General features: G+C 26.2%; 1 protein-coding gene across 1 annotated transcript in view; it reads left to right on the forward strand.

Annotated features, from left to right (window-relative positions):
• The first annotated feature begins 4,535 nt into the window (after nucleotides 1–4,535).
• Nucleotides 4,536–22,432, forward strand: part of ort (glycine receptor ora transientless) — a 110,424-nt gene continuing 92,527 nt past the window's right edge. The window contains exons 1-2 of the mRNA XM_015512367.2: nucleotides 4,536–4,674; nucleotides 7,641–8,032. The gene's annotated coding sequence lies outside the window, so the exon portion shown is untranslated. The remainder of the gene's footprint in view (nucleotides 4,675–7,640; nucleotides 8,033–22,432) is intronic.

Below are 22,432 nucleotides of genomic sequence, written 5' to 3' on the forward strand. Positions count from 1 at the left end.
TCCATCATTTTTCCCCAATATTTTGAAATAACGCAAATACTTCAAATAGAACAAACATTTTTTATTATACATAGTATATAATGAAATTATCCAAAATAGGTTCATATCTTGTACTTACAATTAAATTAAAAAAAGTATAGTCACAGATGCACAGTTAATCAACCATTTTAATAATAAAAATCTACAATAAAAGTATATTTCTTTTTTTTTTTGTTAAGCAAAACGTGTAATAATGTTTTCTTTACCTATAGGAATATCTTTATGAATGTGGAGTAATGCTAGCCCATTCAACCTTTCTTCGCCAATTGTTGAACTTAACCATGTTTTCAGCCTAATAATTAGATTAAAAAAAGGTTAAAAATGTATAACAATTCTAATAAAACAATGATTTGGCTACTTAACAAATAGTTAATAACAGTATTATGTGAATCATCTTTTTTGAATATTAATTTATGTTAAGTAAAGTTGTATGATATTATATGAATAATAGATAGGTACTAATATTTAAATGTAAACTTATAGTAGGTAAGTCTTATACCTACCTTTTTAGTGTTGAGAAACTGCGTTCTGCTGTCACGACACTGATTGGTAGTGAACAAATAATAATCAAAATTGTATGTATATTTGGAAATATAGATTCTGGACACATACTTAGAGCATCCAACCCATGAACTAGAATATTTTTTCCTAAAAAAATACATTTAAATTAAATTAAATTATCAGTTAATTAGGTATATTAAAATATATATTTTACCTTCCGCTTGAAGTCTAAGTCATTTAGTAAACCACATATTTATTTCATTCTTTATGGCTTGTTGGGAAATATTTTGAAAGTATGTGTGATCTCTAGTCATTATTTCTATATTTTTTGCCAAATAGCCATTGTAGTCTTCAGTTTTCATTTTGAATACCTACATATTTTGGTATAAGTTGTATTAATAAAGTAATATTTGAATTTTCCTTGCTTAAGAATCGGAAATCAAAATCTTCTAATACATTATATCAAATAAAGGAATGTTAATATTAATTCTATAATAATCAACAGGGTTATTTGATGATGTAGCATTAACTCTATGTTTTTGATTTGTTATGATCCCGGGTAATTTAATGTCAACATCAAGTTTGTTTAGAATTAATTCACACTCATTAAACATAGATTGAAATTTTTTTTCACATTTTTCACGATTTTGTCCAAGTATTAAGTATACATCTTTGATACATTCAGATGCAGCAACAATATCTTGATCTTTGCCTTGTCAAATTTTACTTATCGGAAAAGTAATTAATTAAAAGTAATTAAGAAACAGCTAATAAATTTGATAATGAAAAAAGAAAAAAATGAAAATCACAATTACAAATAGCAGATATCATTTTAGCTCTTGAAGAAGAAATATTATCCTGTCATTCAGATATTTCAGTTAAAGTGTCAATAATTTCAATTATTGATTCCTTAAAATGCAATACACTGTCGTGCATTTCTATCTATCGCGTTTCGCATAAATTATGTAATTTTCTATGGTTAGTCAAATATTGTTGAAGAACGTAATTACGTTTGGCAGATCATGAAAAAAAGAAGTAACTTCTTTAAATACTCCAACACAGTTGCGAATTGATTGTACAGTAAACGATTTTGAAGTACTTAAATTTAAGGCATGATTTGAGCAAGGACTATGTATTGCATTTTTCTTATTTGTTGGACAGCGCCGTGGACTGCAGATAAAACGGAACAGCCATCGGTCCCAATGCCTACACAGTAATTTAAATCTAATTCTAATTATTGCAATAGTTTTACGACTATATTTCCCAAAAGTTCTCCAGTTAATTTAGGTTCCAATTTACTATTTAATATTTCTTGAGGTTCATCGTCGTCTTCCAAATTAACATCTAATTGTTGGTGTTTTCGTTTATTATAAACATAGCTATGACAATCAATAAATGTTAAACATTTTTCATACGATTTTCCATGTAAAATATACCGAATAATTAAACACATTTGAATTAATAATAATTTTGAATTAAATTTATTAACTCATCTATTTCAGTGATCAATACGGTCCTTAATGTATAGTACCTAGAGTGGTAGACACATGGTAGACACATGGCCATCGTTTTTTTTTTTTTAAATAGCTGAATAAATATAATTTTTAGATTTTTTGGTTACATAATTTTAAAATTTAAATCCTTATAACTACAAAAAAATTTGTTAATTTTCAATTTGATAAATTATGTCGACATTTGAACTTTAAATTATGCTTATAAAAAAAAATCTTGCCTATATATATTTTTTATACTTTTTAACTGTTGTTATAAGTTTATAACAATGTGCGATTTTGTATACATAGCTTACAACAATTCAAAATATTTTGAAAATGTTATGAAACGTAGAAAATAATAAAATTAAGATACCTATATCATAAATTTCAAGTATTTACGGTTGTTCGTTTTTGAAAAAAAAAAATTAGAAAATCACTCCATGAGAAATCGAGTGAATATCTAATGTTAATTTTAAACTTCAAAAGCTCTTAAAATTATTGATAATTTACGCTCAAACTTTTTTTTTAATTCCACTTACAACTACTTACTAGTTACGAATAAGCTTGTATTTCATTTTCAATTTTTTTATCGACTAATTAAACATAACTAATAATAATCAAAAATAATATGCCTATAAATAGTACAAATAAATCAATATGAGTCAAAATATTTTTAAAATGTTATTGTGTTTAGGAAATTCTAATATAATATTCAGTAAAATCTCCTCATGTACGTTCATTTTTTAGGATTATACCAAAAAGCAAAATCGATTTTGTTAAAATATTATGGTTATGTCTAATATATTTTTTTCTTAATTTTATTTTTCGTTTTTCCGAGTGCTTTTGAAATTACTGGAAATTTTAATTGCATTCTTATTTTTCAAATGCTCCAACTAAATTAATTTTCTCGTCGGAATAGGTATTGAAGTTGAAAATCGAAGCATTATTTCGACTACTTATCTTGTACAATGTACACATACAAAAAATAAAAATAATTGTCAAATCAATAAATTCATCGCTCCACTCCAGAATCTAATGACATAGATATTACAACTCTATTATGTAAATTTTTTTCTTCACTTTAATATTAGTGAAACATCACCAATGATTATTAACAATGAGAAATGGAGGGTGAACGATTAGGTATAAATTTGATAAAAAATGCTAGTATAACTGAACTTGCAAGCGAAGTGATCTGTTTTTTTTTTTAATTTATGTAGGTATTTGTAATTTGTGCTAATTAAAATTTTTCCTCCTTCTACTGAAAACTGAAATGATGCCATTGTATATTATATATTATGTGGGTAACTATATACACCTTAAATGTAGCGTTTAAGGATTCTGCTTTAACATTTTAGTAATAAATAAATTAAGTAGGCACCTAATAGGTATGACACCATTACATTAATTGTTAATAAAAGTGTAATAAATATTGAATTTTATTAATACGAATTATAAGAAAGTCGAATGAGGAGGTTTAGTTAGTCAGTTAGTTTGATTATTTTAGTAAACAATTCAAATTTTTTAGTATCTTAAAGTATAAGTGAAAATTAAAGAATTCTTATGGGTAGGGATAATACACTAGTCATCACAGTTTTAGTCTCTGCTCAGTATTAAGTAGTTAATTTTTTTTTTTTAAGTCTTCTTAATTTAAAACATCTGATGAATATTTTTCAATAGGCAATAGACAACTTAGAGATAAGATTCGGTTACATAGTTGACCTTATATCCTTACATAAGTATTTATTCGGCGCATTGTTGATACTAGTTATGGAGCTTATTGGAACAGAATGTGATAATTGTAGCATTCTATATAAATTCAGAAAAACAGTTTTTTGAACAATAATAGGTACCTACTCTTTAACTGCTTTAAATTTCTCTGGTTATTGTTAATCTTTATTCTTTTCTAATAATTTATTATCTGGTCTGCACTTTAACTATGTCAGTGAGGCTAAAATAAAAGTTGGGAGGCTTTCCTTCTATAAGCCTCGCGCCCTTAGTTGAGACTATGAACTGATGAATACAAATCAAACGGTAATGCGGTAGTTTCTTACAGTATATTTGTAATTTTTTTTACATTATTTACATAATATTTGCATGCTAAAAGTCAGAATGGTACAGTCTACATTAATTGTATCATGTAAAAATGTACGTTAAAAACAGTCGTGAATATTAAGTAAAAAATAGTCTCTCCGATGAAAAAAACCCAAAACACACGTAGGTACTGCGCGTCTCTGTTGACCATAATAATTATACCGACCGTATGATAATGAGGAGCACTGATCGCAGGAGAGCACATGAGAAACGTGAATGGAGGAATTTTTATGTGTGACTAAGCAAAATTTAATATAATAATGTTGTGTTGCATTTGCTTGTTCATTCAAAAAACGTATCGATCGTTCCTCAATAATTGTCGTCTACACTGTAAAATTAAATTAGCATAACGCTAGATGGCGTAGTAATCTTCTCGGACACTTGAGAGTCGAGACCGCCGTCGACATTTTATAATATAATACCTACGTGATTCCGTTCAAAGCCCCAGGCAAACGTTACGTACTTTTGCAGAGAGTTACAACGCATAGCGATATCGAGGCGGACGGAGTGATTTTAAAATATCGATGGCTTTAATTTGCTATTAAATGTAAGTATCTAATATTTCTATATTATGTACACAATGATACTGTAATGGATATAGTAGTTTCAACTACCTAAATAAATTTATTATTAGTATTTAGTAATGCTTGTAAGTGATATTTAATATTATTACGTTAGGATTCCAACTATACTGTAGAGTGTAGAGGACTTTTCTATACCTAATATATTAATAATTATATTATATTATTATATTATATTAATAATATATTTTTAGTTTTTAATTTTTTTTTAAAAAACCATTATTTATGCTTATTGTACTTTTTTTTATGTATATATTGTATAATTTCTAGATTAAAAATTTAAAAAATAAAAAAAAAAAAATAATATATATTAAAGACTATAGCTGTGTTAGGAACAATTAATACGATCACAAAGGTATTATGCATTATAAAGCTTTAAGAATATAAATTTATTTCTTACGTAACATTTACTTTTAGGACAGTACCTATACCTAATTATATTTTACATGCAATTTTTTGTTGAATATATCATAAATTTAAAAAAATTCTTAAACTATTATCTATTTAACGGACATTGTACATAGTTGAAAATTATTTCATATACCTATACAAAATTTCTAAATAATAAGTAGGTATTATTAATTTAAATAATTAATAAATTCAATTAAGTATTAAAAACAAATGGTTATAAAAATTAATTTTAAGTGCATATTTTTAACGCATAATTTTGGGTTCTTAAGTGGAATTATACATGTCTGTAAAGAGATTTTTTAGAGACATTCACTTTTAATATTCCTATGCCATATAGTTATAATCTTAGTTACGCGACGATATTAATCTGACGACAAGCTATAGGTTCAAAATGTGTTGCATTTGCATGTTGTATTCTTGACATAGAATTAGGTTTGTTAATATATGAAAAAGTTATTTTTTTTTTCTTACAAAAAAATAGTGGGCCTCACTGGGTGAAACTTTTGCGGAGGCCAAAAGCAAGGTAAAAATTTACGATTCATGATATATAAAATTGTTTTTTGAATAGTTTCGTATATAAACAGCTTTTAATTTTAATAAATTAAATGTTCTTAATTTAAGATTACATTTTTTGCATATCTGTTATTTATAATATCAACGTTTATTTAGTACCTACGTTTGTTTTAATACGGTTTATAATAATAATTATCGGATTATAAATTTTAATTTGAGGCATTGTAGGTTTTACATTTTAATTTTTAATCCTGTAAACGTATCTTATACCTACGTATCAATCGATACTCCAAATTTGCCATAGAAGTGATGGATATACAATAAAATCATACATAGTCACTAATATTAAAATAATCATTACATTAATGACTAAAAAGTTTGTAAATTTTAAATAACATCACACTATAATATTTTACATAATATTATATATAAAATATACAGAATATACAAAACTTCTGCCATATATTACAATACACTACATCCGTAATGTCAACTATTGGTTATTGCTGCAAATTTTTTGAATTATATATTCCTATTAACCTGTGTATATTTTTTTACAATCTCACTAATTTTACCAATAATAACACAAATTTAAGCGAATTAAGCTATTTCAATAATTTTTTGAATGAAATTATATTCATACTGTAACACTGATACGATTTTAGGTGTGAGATAGAGTCTTTGAAAATTGAACCATAATATATTATAGTGCAATTTGCGAATACTTTATTCTAAGTTTTTAGTATAATATATTTGATCGGAAAAAAATTCATCATTTCAACTATTGATGTCCATCGATGTCAAACGATCAAATATTATTTTGTTCATTATTAAATTTAGGTAGGTATAACTTTTCGTATTTTTCTTTTTTGTATAACCTATATTTCGATCGGGTTTTTAAGAACCAATTTTAAAAATGTGTATCTATGATTTGAGATTTTCTATATTTTACAAAAATATTAGTTTTTCAACTTATTGTCTCGTTGTTCAGAAAACTCATGAGGTCACCCAAGTATCCCATTCCTGTTTTTAGTTTTGAGATAAAAATACTTAAGAGCATTAATGATCATGCCGTGGTTTTTGAAGTATGGCAACTCAAAAGCGTTCGTTTTTCTACGACGATAGTATTATTTAAAGCAGTTTTACTATTTAAATTAAATTGTTTTGGTTCTATCCGACACTCAACATAAATACTTATAATCATAATCAGACATGCTTACATTCCAATAAGGGTGGTATTAAATATTTATACTTTGTTAAAGTAACAATTTAAAAAAAATTTAAATTTAAATTTAAAAAATTAATTAAAAACCTTTTTATAGTTACATAATATTAAATATATATATATATATATACATAGTTTACATTAGAAGAAAAATTTGATTTTAGAAAATGCGCACAATTGTCGATGGTGCAATAACACGGTAGGATATAATATACAGGGTGATTCTTTTATCAAACAACACTCATTATTATTTAAAAAAATATTTTTTTAGACGTTTTCAAGTTGTTAAAAAACCAACGTTTTTATTAAAAAATTATATTTTTAAATATTTTTGATCATTATAATTTTTTAAGTTTTTTACCTTTTTGAATGACAACATAGAGTTTTAATTTCATATTCTAAAGCAGAATATTTTTCTAAGTATTTTGAATCATAAAAATCGAATTTAGGGCTAGTAGTTTATGAGTTATAAGTATTTAAAGTTGGTTTAGGTGTAATATACAACTATAAACTTTAATTAATATAAAAATAATAATAATATATGATATATTATATATTTATATAATATGTTTTATATTTATTATATATATTATATAATTAAACTATTAATATAATAAAGTATACAATGTGTGTATAAATAAATCGAATGCAGAAGTAGGTAGCTATCTGTTAAAATCAATTTATACAACAATAATAATATGGCAATATAATTATGTAAAATACTATTTTTAACTTATACGTTATAACTTATAATACTTATTACTTATTGTGTTTCTGTTTCAGAACTGATGTGGAAATCGCTATTTGATTGCCATTTCTTAATGTCGTTATTTATTCTTCGATTGGCGTCGCTGACGATCGAACTATCATAATATATATATATATGGGTCACAATGACGTATGATGCAGCATAACATCGGAGGGCGAAGGAACGCAAGCACACACTACTGAGAAGAGCCAGTCAATCAATCTCTAACGCCCTCGCGTAACACTTGCTGGTTAGGATGCGAGTAACAGCTACGCACTCCACACTATAATATCATCATATTAATGTTATAATATCTATCTACGTTTTTCTTGGAGCGATTAAATGTATTTTTGTTTCGTCGAGCTGGAGTGGACTTGACGCGCTGATACAGATATTTCAATAGCTCTTCGCATCTAAAACAATACATGTAAGTACCTAATCTAATCTAACCTGTGTGTAGTTACATACAACATATAGGAATTATTTTGGGACAATTATAGTTTTTGAGGGCAAGGGGGTTATAATTATGACACATAAGTGCACTGCGGTAGCATTTAGACGAACTTTGAGATCACGTACAATTAACAGTATATACACTTATACGTCCATCTATCCATTAACAATTTTTTTACATAAACACCATCAGTTTTCACCCACTACCTTCCATAAGATGCATAGTTTCAATATTTGCAGGACACCTGTCTAGGTGCCACTGAATTATACATACATTACGCTATTATTATAAACACACGTTCTTATGTATACTCCACTGTCTGAAGGGTTCCAATTAATTGATTAATAGGGAAAATCAAATTTTTATTTAACAGTCACGCATGCAATATAATCGTATTTAATTTCCTAAGTCAAGATACATAATATTATTACGTAAAAAATTATTTTTAGAAAAAATAATTGATCGTACACAAACCAAATCCATAGGTACAAGGTACATAACAATAATATCATTCGTGAATAATATTTCTTTTTTACAAACAACTACCTACCTACGTAGTGCATTGGTACATTTTGAGGGAAGGCAACTAAAACGTGTAGTGATACAATAAATTATACGCTACAATATGTTTTTAATAACTAATTAATATTTGTTCCATGTTTAGTATACATACTCAAAATCCTATACAATTTTTAATTGGGTAGGTACATAATATAACAAAGACACAATATTAAACTTTAAAGTGTTAGTTATAATACTACTTAAATTTGTTTCCTACGATATTATTTAATTTATAATATATAAAATCCAACTAAATCGCTAATCAGTATCCAATATATCTGTGCGTCAAAAACTGCACATAGCATATCGCACATTTTTATGTTTTTATAATAAAATATATTTAGTTATTAATATTTATATCCGATGGAGTTTTATGTTTAATGGTTGTATATCTCAATATTTTAATAAATAAAAATGTTTTTACATCGTATATGTACATGAATGTATATGCATGCAGAATGGCGTCTATTTATGTAAACATCAACTAATTGTTATAGAAGTTAATTATTTCTCGTGATCTATGGCCATATTGGTACTTTATATAGTTTGTTTATCGTCCACAATCATAATATATTAATATAATTACACGAGTAGGTATACCTATAGTATAGCTTAGATGAGTAGTAAAATCTATTCGCTGTTTTAATTATTTTAAATTTTAAATATAAGTAGGTATATAACCAAATGCATTTATAGCAGTTTATCCAAGCATAGTTTTAATTTTATAATTTTTTTTTTTTTGATAGTTTAAAAATTTATTCTCGATTAAAATTAAACTTATTATTTTAAGTCGAAAACCGGTGGTCCAACGGGTTTTTATTTTATCTCAAATCAAATATATCAATGATTACGTGTTAGGACATAGATACATAAAGCTGTTGAGCACCTATGTATATACGCGTAATAGTTACTTCATAGTTTATAGTGTAGATTAAAGAGATAGGCATTTAAATAATAATAATAATGAAATACATCTTGACCGATAAAATATAACGTATTGGTTGGCGTACTGCAGTTGTTTCAATTTACATATTTGAGTAGGTGTCACTGACTTTGCGCCATAGACGTACTAAGTAGATGAGGTATCCTTTTTGAGAACAACAGTGCTACGACTCCGAGATTAAGTGTAGGCAACAAAACAAAAATTAATTGACAGTTTGTATTTTATAAAGCTGTATCTGAATTTTGTACTATAATTTATTTTTACCGCTGTATTAGAATATTTCCATGTATACTGGTGGTATGTTTTTTATTTTTTTTTTATGGATATTATCTAAATCTCAAAAATATATTACATTATATGATTGATTTCATCACATAAAATTTTTTTTTAGTTAAGTGCATAATAATGGAAGCGGTTCAAAATAACTTAAAGGGCCCTAAGTATTCCACCTTATTTTGAATACCCAATGCATCTAGAGATACGATAGATAAAACACGTTTACTAAATATATCATCATATAAATCATGTACAACCCATATTTTATGAATTACTACGTGACTGATTTTATTTATGATTACATTTTAGACCATTTGTATCAAATAATTCTTTATTATAAATTATATGAATGAGCTAAAATATAGGGGTTTACTCACTGAAGAGTTTTTTTTTATAAATAATTTAATGCTTACAGAGGTATTATCACATGTTTTATATGAAATTGTTTGTAAAGATACCAACTGAGTGAATTAAAATGTTTGAATGAAAAAAATATTGGTTTGGTAGTTGAGAAAAATTACCATATTTATTGGTATAATTTTATATGATAATATTTTTATGATTGTCCATTATTATTCAATATTAATCGTACAAAAATATATATCTATATTTATTAAACTCGTAATTTTCTCATTAAAAACCTTGTTATTATTTATTACTGCAGCTATTTGGATTATATGTTAAATATTCTTAATAATTTTTATTCGTGGACGTAGGATTTGTAGTAGTTATATCTATTTAATCGATTAATAAATTTCTCTTGGAAACTAAAAATATGTAAGATCTGTTATCGAAGGTTTTTATAGTTAAAAAAAAAAATTAAATAAAAATTCCTTTTAGTGTCAAATTATTACACGTTTATTTAGGTACTATTAGTATACTAAACATAATATAGTACCAATAACCAACGCGCCTGGCATTGAGGAACGCGTGGAACAAACGCGAATAATATCTTTTTTGTTTTGAAATTTGTATATTATTACGATTATTGTATTTGGTGGCTTAATTACCTGTATTATATTGGAATTATACGTTATAGCTTGAACAATTATTGGAACAATTTGTACCAACAATCGACACAGAAATCAATGTGGATCATACTAGGTATACTAATAGGAACATTACACCTTCAAACTTAAATCAATACACTTAATTTATTATAAAATATTGATCTACTTATAAAGCGAGTACAGTACAGGAATAATATTAAATACGAATTTACCAATTCGACTAATTAGTTAATTTGTTTTTTTTTGTTGTAGATACTTATATGCATCGGTACATGTATCTATTGCGTTAGTATTAATTTAATGTGATATTTATAAAACTGATTTTTTTAAAATCTATTTCATCATATATAATGATGATTTGAACAATTGTACAGCTTAAATTGCAAGCAGACTACATTAAGTTAGATTTTATATTAATGAAATATCGACGTTATATAATATGTATACAAATATATGTGTATGCGTGTATTTTCAAGTATCAATGCACGTAATCTCTTTGACACACAGAAATTTAAGACTTTTACGTCATCACTTTAGTATGAGATGCAATTAAAAAAAAATAATAATAATGAAATAAAAGATTTTGGCGTGAACGAACGATAAAAATTGTAAAGGACAGGGAGGGGGGGAGAGATTTTTGCGAAGGTAGCAACTTTTGTCCATAAGCACACTTGAAGCTGACTTGTGCTCTCGAAAAGTTATCAATAGTTTGCTAGCTTAGTAGTCGTCGAGCCATATTACGCATTATTAATTTAATGTGAGGCTTGATATTTTTTTTTCTCATGACCGATTTCTATAATATTCTTATAAATAAATACAAATGATTTTGCATGTAAAAATAAATTGATATTTTTCAGTTCTTTAAATATAATGAAGTTCCTCGCTTCTGTGTAGTTATCAACTTTGTATTTTAGGTTTGATTTGAAGAACTAATTTAATTTTGAAATCCATATTTTTATATTTAATAAATAATTGAAAAAACATAATACAAATATATGATAAAGTGTGGTGTTTCTCAAACTTTTTTATGCATCGTTCTCTTTTTAAAATTTACAAAAAAACTCAGACTCCAAATACTAATTATAAAAAAATATTAATAAGACATTTTTTTCTGTAACATGTATACAAATAATTTAAATGTTTCAAATAGTTTTGTTATTATATTTTTACATAGACAAAATATTTTTATAAGAATTTTAAGTTCAAATTTTAATAAAATTTGTCAAATTTAAAAATGATTTCGTACCTAATTAGAAAAGTATAAAATGTTAACTTTTATAATACAGTTTTTGTATATTTATTTTGAATTTAGATAAACTTATTTCAAGTTAAAATAAAAGAATGTAATTGTGTGAAAATATACTATTACCTAGCGGTCACTTGGCTACTTTTATTATACGACAGATATATTGAAATTGTTTTTAAGTAATTAAATTTTAAAGCGATATTGTGAAATCCACGTTCAAACTATTGAAATAAGTATTTAGCTAATTGAAGGTTCATTACAAACATTACCTATGCACAACATACATGATTATTTTTTCCTAAAATTCTGAAAACATATTATATTTGAGATTGAACGAATACATAACCTATTATGTAATAGTAGTACTTTACAATACTAATATGCCAGGTTGCATGAACAATCACTAAACATTTAATGAATCAATAATTGCGAGCTATTGATCCTTTAAACACGATTTAGTAGCTCAAGATTGATCGATTAAATTAATACGTTATATGTATCCCGAAAATTAAGATTTTTTTTATTAAACTTTAACTAGAATAAAAGTATAATATTTATGCATATTAATACATGCACGATTCTATCGATGTAACAGAAATTATAATACATCATACTTCGTAGATGTATATATTATTCAATAATTTTTTGTCAATATTAGGTACATTGTTAATCTTTTCACTGCACTAAAAACATGACTGCTGCAGAAGTGAAACGTGAAAGTCGCTCTTACATAATATAACATTATGTACCTATAATATATACCTATCATGCAGTTTATTCTCACATTGATCAGTGCAGTGAATCCCCAGATGAGTTAGTGTCATAGATTTCCATCCTGATCATCCTATGGATGGTTTATGGTTAATATTAATGGATTATATTTAATGAGTTACGTCCAAATGTATCCATCACAAAAATTCAAAATTTCGGATTTTTACAACATTAAGTATTTATTATGAGTGAATCACTCAATTTAACGTTTATTTATTACGAATTTTATTCGTAGAGTCGAAAAGCTACATTTAATGCAAGGCTCCTGTGATATATATTGTTACAGTAGCAGTTTTTAAGATATTGAAAACACATATATCAAATATAATATTTTTTTATAAGCATTTTAAGTTCAAATTTAATATTTAAAAACTATTTCGTACCTAATTAAAAGTTTATAGAATGTGAACTTTTATAACACAGTTTTTGAATAGTTATTTTAAGATAAAATTTGGTTGAAATTAGATATTTAAACGAATAATAATAATTTTAGTTTGGTACCTATTGTAATTTAAAAATATTATTCGTTTAAATATATTGCGAGACTTGAAACTTCTAAAGAATTTTATTGTATACAATTATGATAATATGCAAATAATATTATTTCAACTTACCAAATACTGTATTTTTAATAGCTATATAAATGTAGTATACAATATCCTAGGCTGACAAGCTGTTTCTGTTCAAAATCACTTTTTGTATACAATTATATTATATTATTAAAGTTTAATTTAAGACCATCTATTACAGTTACCCACTTGTAACCTATTGTACAGCAGATCGTCACCTCGACATACTCGCAACTATAGCTTTTTTATTTTTCTAGTATTATGAATTATGTCTAAATTCATGACGAGTTTATTTTGCAATCTATAATTAATGTACATGGTGTAATCCATTTAACGTAATAAAGCACACATTTTAGGCCATTAAAAAAAAATTCTATAGGTTTTGTCGTTATAAGTTTTTTAAGTTTTGTTCTGTTTTGAAGGACAATAAACACTTTTAATTTCATATTCCGAAGCCAAATATTATTGTAAAATACATTTCGGTCTAAAAAAATCAAATTTTGAAGAATTAGTTATTAGTTACAAGCACCTATTTAAATATAAGACGAGCGGATAATAATGAACCAAAATGTTTCCCTGTACGCTTATTGAACTACTTAACTACTCATAAACACTTTAAATATACCTACTTATAACTCATTCACTTCTATTTCAAAATTCGATTTTTATAATAAAAAATATTACAACAAATATTCTGCTTTAGAATAAGGCATAATGCATTTTTAACGATTAAAAATTATGTTTAAACAATATTTTAAAAAGTTTAAATAGCTTTTGAAGTAATGGGTGTCTTACACTCTTACGTACAACGGATCATCCATTATACTACTATAGTAAAGTACTTATATTTGATTATTTATTACCTTAATAAATTGTAATATTGTGCGTATGAATAAATCATGTATTTGACTGCTTATAGATATTCGAATAATAAGTTAAATAAGTTAAGATAAAAACTGTATCATACATTTTAGTTTAAGACATTAAAATAGGAGTAGAGCGTAATACAGTTATTTAAAATTTATTGAAAGAAAAAATGACTGACAATTTTTAAAATTATATTAAATTATAATAATATCAAGTCAACAGACTTTAATGCTACAGAATTTGAGAATAATGTGATATCACTTTTAAAAATGTATTGAAAATTAGAACATATATTCCGTGGTCTTTCCTGTAGATATAAATAAGTTTAATGTATAATAAAATATAATATGGTATAAGAATATTATACTTACTGCTAAAATTCGAGTAATCTTGATTTAAGTACCTACTGCATCTATTTACCTTTATTTATTATATATTATAGCTGTGTTATCAATAAATTATTTATCTGATAATTTGTCTGAAATTATTGAATTATCAAAATCAAGATTCGAATGAGTGGTTGTTAAGTTATTTAACTTTTTTTTTTTATTTATTTAATGAGATTTTAACATTACATTATGATATCTCGACATTAATGTACATTAATCTGGAATAATATAGTTGATAAAGCTTACACTTTTAAATTCGGAGGACTGATTGTAGAATAAAATGTAGCGTATGTTTTATTATGTTAGCATTGTCGGTTGAAAGAGCATCTATGAGGGAAAAATTAATGCCAGAGGTGGAAAAGAGATTCTTTAGCTGAGATCTTTGGATGGAGAGAGATGGACAGTTTGTAAGTAGGTGTTGAAAGTCACAGTATTCTCCACCATAGTTGGGTAGGGGACAACGATAACCAACTGTGTGACGGAGAGAGTACCTGCAGCCGTATCCTGCTGGCTTGCGCCTTTTTACCATCATCTCACAGTAAGGCACATACCACCCTTCGCAACGAAACCTCATACGGACATTTCTCCAGCCCCCCCAACACCAATAATGTTTATCAAAACATAACTTAAGGTTTGTAAGTCGTTTGTAAAGTTTTGTAAAAACAAAATTTTCGTTTGTAAAGAAAACCGAAAAAAGTTATGACCATTTCAGGGTGGGGGGGGCTGGAGAAATGGGTGAAAACCACGGGATTTGGAAAAACCAAACTTTTTTCGGCTCAGTCGTTTGTAAGTCGTTTGTAAAGTTTTGTAAAAACAAAATTTTCGTTTGTAAAGAAAACCGAAAAAAGTTATGACCATTTCAGGGTGGGGGGGCTGGAGAAATGGGTGAAAACCACGGGATTTGGAAAAACCAAACTTTTTTCGGCTCAGTTGTTTGTAAAGTTTTGTAAAAACAAAATTTCGTTTGTAAAGAAAACCGGAAAAAGATATGACCGTTTCAGGGTGGGGCAAACTTTTTTCGGCTCAAACGTTTTTTGTAGATTGATAATTATTTATATAGGTAGTACAAATTATTTTTACCAATAAAAATATATACTTAAACATAGGCAAATTAAAATGGACAAACTGTTTTATTTTTTTGAGTCCCTTAGTTTCACCAAATGTCTATATATCGTCAACGGTTTATTATAAAAACATAAATTTAACATAAAATTATTTTTAAATAAATACAGTTTTTGAAACTTCATATATAGCTTGCTATTTGAAAATCAAAAGTCGATAATGTTTTATCCAACAAGGGAGGTAGATAAAAATGTAAAAATTATAAAAATAATGTAAAATTGTAGAAACTTATGTTTTAAAATAAATTATATAAAACCAATACAGTTCCTGTTAAATTTAAAAACGTATAGAAACGTTAAGAAACTTAACACAATTAATAAATATAATAAATTATTAGACTTATGAGTTTGGTACCTATTTAATATTTTATAATATTCAATATAATATTATAATATAGTTATAAAAAAATTCAATCGTACCCGTGCGTTTTTTTAGGAAAATTTAGTGAGGGAGCTATAGTAAAGGAGTCCTATAAATGTATAATAATTTAAAAAAATAAACTATTTCTCTTTGCAAATATTTATTGAAATTTCTGTATTATCATGGAAATAAATCATATACCTTGTTAACAAATAAAAATATTATAGTAAAATATTAAACTATTGTAAAACAAAATTAAGTTCTTCTTTGTAAAAATATTATTTTTAATGCTTTCAAATTAAATTATGTACATTTTTTAAAAAGTTTACTTGCTTCCAATTGTATAATTACACTGTATAAAAAATATAATCGCAAGACACTTTTTTCGTGGAATTAACCGTTATGGAATTTGTAGCCAAGTCGTCATACAATTCCCATGAACAAATTCTTTTACAGTATGCTTTAAACGAAAATTTTGTTTTTACAGAACTTTACAAACGACTGAGCCGAAAAAAGTTTGGTTTTTCCAAATCCCGTGGTCTTCACCCATTTCTCCAGCCCCCCCCCCCCCCTGAAATGGTCATAACTTTTTTCGGTTTTCTTTACAAACGAAAATTTTGTTTTTACAAAACTTTACAAACGACTGAGCCGAAAAAAGTTTGGTTTTTTCCAAATCCCGTGGTTTTCACCCATTTCTCCAGCCCCCCCCACCCTGAAATGGTCATAACTTTTTTCGGTTTTCTTTACAAACGAAAATTTTGTTTTTACAAAACTTTACAAACGACTTACAAACGACTGAGCCGAAAAAAGTTTGGTTTTTCAAAATCCCGTGGTTTTCACCCATTTCTCCAGCCTCGGTAGTTGGATAGGGGACAATACGTGCTACTGTTGAGTCCCAATTTAAACGAGTGGTGAGGTAGTATAGGCTGTGGCCCGTGCGTAATCGGGTTTTTATCGATTCCGCCGTTTTAATATCAATTCCGCTGGCTATCGATTCCGCCCGATATTTGTTTATATTGATTATGCCGGTTATCAATTTCGGCGGATATTTGTTTATGTTGATTCCACTGACTGTGTTTTTTCTATCAATTTTTTTATTTAAATAGTCTTCAAAAATTTTTTCTGTATATTTTTTATATTTTTTCTTTCATAATTTTTATTTTTACTTATTTTATTATTATCGAGCACTCTTATATTATATATGTATCAGTTTGAATCTTTAAATTTAAGACATGCGAAAACAAAAATATATTAGGGTGTGCTTTGTTGAATTGATCATTAAGTTGTAGTTTGTTTGGAAGAAATTAAAGAAGATGCCCATATTTTTTGATTAAATTCTGATGTTTCATCAATATAATTATAATTACTTTTATTTCTAATAATATCAAGCGAAATATGTCTTCAATTTCATAGATTATATTGATTAAGATATATGAAAACCGATGCGATTAAGTTCTGCGGAGTCGATAGCCGGCGGAATCAATATATAAAAAAGTTCGGCGGAATCAATAGATTTTTACATGTAAAAAGGTAATTTCGACGCAATCGATATACTCCCGCGTAATCTGGTGAATTTAGTTATGGCAGATCGGCTCATCTTGAGGGATTGGACCATGGTTGAATAGGGATGTTTTTAAATAATGACCTATAATCAAAGGCATAAGACTCTGGTAGGGAATCCCATTCTAGCTTCTAAAGCTCCTGTATGGTTATTTAACTTTGTGTACTAATATAGGATAAATAGATCATAGGTCCTTGATTATGGATTTGGCAGCTATTTTGATTTGTAAATCATTATAATTAGGTTATATTAATGTATCAACATTTATAATTTGTAAAAATAGTCCTGCAGAGTATAATGAATAGGTATCAAATCTAATATTAAATATATTCTATATTTTTATAAAGCCTTATTAAGAGGCAGTTATCCTTTATTTAACATTTTAATAATTGATAAACTACTCATTTGAATTTTAAATTAGATACAAAAATTATTCCCCAAATAACTATAAAACTATAAATGAATTAAATATCGATCTGTTCATATCACCAAACTTAAACTCATTCAAAAAATATAGTAATTTCTTTCTTATTAATTCATACCTTTAAGTATATTATATAATAATTTATATTGTTTTTTTTCTATAATTATTCTGTTTTTTTTCGTATATTATTTTAACGATCGATTGCTATTTTATTATGTATATATTTGGGCCTGGCCCATTTAAAAACTGAAATAAATAAATATTTAATTTTATCATAATATCTCATCTGAAAAAATAGATATTCAAAATCACCTCTACAATATATAGCAAATTTTACGCTCGGCAGATCAGTTAGTTTAAAAGCCAGAATAAATTGACCACTTATAAAATTTAAAGGTAAGATTAATATTAAGTTGACCTCATAATGGACTTTTAGATTCTGAACGAAGTGATGAATGTATTGATTTTACAATGATGTGTGTTTTTTTTTTTTTTTTTTTTTTTTTTTGTGTCGGTGTACAGCATAACTAGTCGAAATAATGCTTCGATTTCAAACTTTGGGGGTGGTTTCCGATGTAAAATTGAAGATCCTTGGTGCATTATAGAGGTCAAAAGTAAACATTTTCCAACAGTTTTCAAAAAAATCGAGAAAAACAAAAAAAAAATGACAGAAAAACGGGAATTTTTACGCAAAATCAGTTTTCGACCAAATCGATTTTTTTATATGGTTGTAATTCAAAAAATAATCACTTTAAATACTTGAAATTTTCACCAAATGTTTATGTTAGTGTTCTCTATATACAGTTTAATTTTCAAAAACTTTTGACTTTTTTTGAGTTATTAATAGACCACTGAAATTTACACTAGTGTCGGTAAAAAAATGTTGGACGACCAAAAAAACTTGAAAATTTAATACAAGGTTCCTTATGAGTTTTTCTTATTGTAGCTAAAAAAAATTAAAAATCGTAAGTCACAATTTTTTTTTATAAGCGTTTATAGTTCAAATTTTTACGAAATCTGTCGAAAATGTGAAAATTTGCAAGTAATTTTGAAGCTGAAAAATCATAAAATTTTTTGTGTTTATAACTAAAGATTAAGAATACATCACTAAGTTTTCCATAAGTTTTACTTCAAGTAGCTATAGAGAAAACTCGAAGCGTCATTATAGGAAAAATTTTAATTGCGTTTGAATTTTAAATTTTTACGAAATAGTGTAACGATAACGATTTATCCTGAAACGATTTTAAATATTTGTTATTATTCAAAAAGTATGAGTCCTAGATACTTGAAAATTTTACCAGTTATTAAGATTGGCATTTTCTTTACATGATTTAATTTTCAAAATATTTTGACTTTTTTTGAGATATTTATAGACAACTGAAATTTTCAATATTTCTGAAAAATTTTTTGGAAGGGTCGATAAAATTTTTTTGGCCCTATCAAAATACTTGAAAATTGAATACAAAGTTCCTCATAAGTTATTCTTATAGTAATCAAAAAATTATAAAAATACATAGGCACAATTTTTTTTATTAGCATTTGAAGTTCAAATATTGACTTATTACGTAAAAATTACGGCAATGTTCAAATTATCTTAGATAGAAATTCATAAAAATTTTTCTTTTTTGATCTAAGATTTGAAAATTTAATACAATGCTCCTATCATATTTTTTTACAATAGCAGTTGAAAAATAAAAGAAATATATTGTCACAAATTTTTTTTATTAGCATTTGAAGTTCAAATTTTGACCAAATACATAAAAATTACGGCAATGTTCAAATTATGTTAGATCGAAATTCATAAAAGTTTTTCTTTTTAATTCTAAGATTTGAGAATTTAATACAAGGCTCATAATATACTTTTGCAATATCAGTTGAAAAATAAAAGAAATATATAGCTACATTTTTTTTTTACATGCATTCAAATTTTAATTTTGACAACATACGTAAAAATCACGAAAATTCGTAAATTATTTTATTCTATAAATTCATAAAAAATTTTCCTTTTATACCTAAGATTTGAAAATTTAATACAAGGCTCCTTACAAGTTTTTCAATCTTTATCACAAAAAAAATGTCCATCGGAAATTCAAATTAAATTTTTATTAGCATTTGAATTTCAAATATTGACAAAAATTCGTCAAAACCATGAATATTTGCAAATTATTTTGTAGTTCAAAATTCATAATATTGTTTGTATTTATATCTAAGGTTATACAATTTAACACCAAGTTTTCCATAAGTTTTGCTTCAAATAGCTATAGAGAAAATTTGAAGTGTCATTATAGGAAAAATGTTTTGAGCGTTTGAGTTTTAAATTTTTATGAAATCGCGTAATGATAACGATTTATCCTCAAACCAGGTATTCGTATATCTATGATAATATAAGGTATTATGAATTATGATAACTACATGATAACTACACTAATTGATTAATCATGCCTTATGCAAAATGCGTCTCAATTGAAAAATAAAATATTTGTTTAAAAATAGAATATATGACAATATTTAAATATAATATATCCTAGACTGACAAATCATCTCCGTTCAGAATCGTTTTTCGTATACAATGATACCTATCATTGCATTCAAATTTAATCCCATCCACTACAGAAACCTACTGTACAGCAAAGCGATATCCACGACTTACCCGCTTTTTTTTTGTATTTTAATTTTGAAGCGAGTTCAATTAAAAACATTTTGTCAAAATTTTAACTTTAAACGGTTATATAAAAAATGATAAAAAAAAATGTGCCAATGTATTTTAAATATTTTCCAACAGCTATAATGTAAACGCATAGGGAACCTTATATTAAATTGTCAAGGTTATTAACACAATAAATAACATTTTATTAACATTTATAAAAAATAAAACTAAGCTAATTTCAAATGTCTATAAAAATGTTATGAAATATAGGAATTGATAAAATAAAAATACGGTGAAAATTTTGTTTCTACAGTTATTCGTTTTTGAATAACAACTATATGAGAATATTAAAATAAGAGAAATCGAGTAAAATATTGTGAACATTTGAAATTCAAACGTTCATAAAAATTTAATTTGACTCTCCAATAGACATTTTTTAGTTTAATAAAAGTAGACAAATTTATAAAGACTTTTATAATGAATTTTAAATATTCCACTTAAAAAGATAAATATTTATGAATTTATAAATCAAAATAATTTGCACATTTTCGTGATTTTGTCAAAATTCTCAAAATGCTTATAAAAAAATTGTGACTATGTATTTGTGAATATACTTATAATATGCACGTGTATTTGTCACTTGCCTTGTACATTACATAACGTATATTATATATAGTATAGGTAAAGTCGATCTTCTGTGCACTCTTCAGTCTTCAGCGTAATTTTTAATTTCTTATCCAACTTAAAGGTTTTATATTTTATTCAGCAAAATCGTTAACATTGCCTATCCTACAGTAGTAGACATTAAGAAGATGCCACACTCGCGTGTTTTGTTTCCGTTCCATTTTAGCCTCGTTAGCTTAACACTTAGAGTGAACTTACCTCTTATAAAAATTAAAGGTAAATTTATTATCTAGGTTATCATATAGACTTTGCATTAATAGTATATATTTGTATGTTCTGAGCACCTTTTTTACAGAGATATTTCTTTAGTTCAAGTGGTCATTTCTACATACTGCCCTGCTAAGCAAAAGTGCCGTAACTCGAAAAAAAATTTTTTAAATGAGTACGGCATCGTCGGCATCTGATAAGTTTATTAGTTTCACACTATAAATGTAAATAGAATACCCCTAAAATTACTTTAAATAGGCAATAAAATTATCTTAGATTTAAAAGCGCCACGCGCCGTAGGTAACAAAAAAAATTAGAAGTAGGTATTAAGTAAGAATGCCGCAGCTTACACTTACCAAGCATAGACATATCGACTTTTTCTCTCAAGTAACGGCAATATATTATATTAGTAGTTTCCAAATTTTATTTTGAAATTTTATAATTTTATTATGGTTGTTTTATCTTATCAATATACTAAGATAATATCACAGAATAACCAGTAGAGACACTTTTTCAGTTTAACATGGGTTCTTATGGGGTACAGATTTGCAACACCTGGTGGAATATCAGTGCTGCCGGTAGAAAGATAATTCTCATTATTCTTTGTTTCTAGCGCGGCTGTTATTCCCCGAACAGAGGCAATTACCATTGATTATAAATACTATAGATTGCTCACTGACGGGTTTTTCGGCGGCGTACAATAAAACTCTCGGTAGAGGGCGATAAGAACTTACTA

This window comes from Diuraphis noxia, unplaced genomic scaffold (genome assembly GCF_037042655.1).
Source record: "Diuraphis noxia isolate RWA-SAM2 unplaced genomic scaffold, SU_Dnox_SAM2 contig0001, whole genome shotgun sequence".
Classification (NCBI taxonomy): domain Eukaryota; kingdom Metazoa; phylum Arthropoda; class Insecta; order Hemiptera; family Aphididae; genus Diuraphis; species Diuraphis noxia.